Here is a 1,124-nt window from a genome sequence, read left to right as displayed (position 1 = left end):
AGCAGGCTTCACAGAGGCATGTAGAGAATGCCCTTGACTTTGACATATAGAATTGTTGTAAAATGCTTTTAATACATGTTTGTTAACAATGTTTGTTAATAAATCAGCCCTTGATTTCAGTGCTTACTGGGCAAGCACCATCATGATCCTTTCCATCATGGCTCCTATGATCAAGAGCAATAGCTATGCAGAAAGTAAAGCAATATATACTTTGCTGAGAACACTACAGTAATTTAAAAAATGGTGAGGTTTCTGGCCTCAAGAAATACAGGGCCCAGTGGGAACACATGACATAGAATACTCATCACATAGGCCAGGAAAGTCTGCTTAAAGTGCCAAGTGAATAAGGCAGAGAAATGAATGGAGAGGGGGGACTAGTGAGGTCAGTGCTCATCAGGAAATAAAGTATTTGGTAAAGATTAGTGGGAGCAGTAGGATCTGCAAATGAGCAAAATAATCTATTCTGAATCAATGAATTGCACAAATGATAAATTTGTTAAGAGCTATGACTGGGGTGGGCATTCAATGAAAAGGACACTGTGCTGTAAGGATTAATAATTTAAGCACAGGGAACATGGGATTAATGGAAAAAACTGGTGGCAAATACTTGTGGAATTGTGGTATGAGACTAAATAGGGAGGTTATGAAGGATCACTATCCTGGTGGTCATGCAGAAATTTTAAGTGGGATAAAGGCACAAAAAGTGCCTTCATCATATCAAACTATAATGTGTGGGGAAGTGGAGACTGAAAGAGGCAAATGTTATTTAAGATGGCTTGGACAGGAACTGTAAGGAAACACAGAACAGATCTCAAGCAAGTGGAGTTACTTGGGGCATTTTCTAAGGATGTGCATTTCTGGATGCATAAAGATGAGTATTCTTGATAGCAGGAAACCAAATCTCATATTCTCTTGTTCCATTGTTTGAGGATTGGTGCCTCAAATGACAAAAAGTTTTTCTAAGGACCCAAAAGCATCCAAGTATGTATAGATTATCTAGGGAAGATGCGTAAGTTTCCTCCCATGATTCATTGAAATGTATGAGGCACTTTATTTTTTCAAGTCAACTCCATAACCAAATAATCATGTCTAGTCTGTGGGGAGATAGACTATGCAAGTGTCAT

Source organism: Oryctolagus cuniculus, chromosome 2 (assembly GCF_051225735.1).
Source record: "Oryctolagus cuniculus isolate XC-2025 breed Fujian yellow rabbit chromosome 2, ASM5122573v1, whole genome shotgun sequence".
In the NCBI taxonomy this organism is placed as follows: domain Eukaryota; kingdom Metazoa; phylum Chordata; class Mammalia; order Lagomorpha; family Leporidae; genus Oryctolagus; species Oryctolagus cuniculus.
This window is presented reverse-complemented; position numbering follows the sequence as displayed.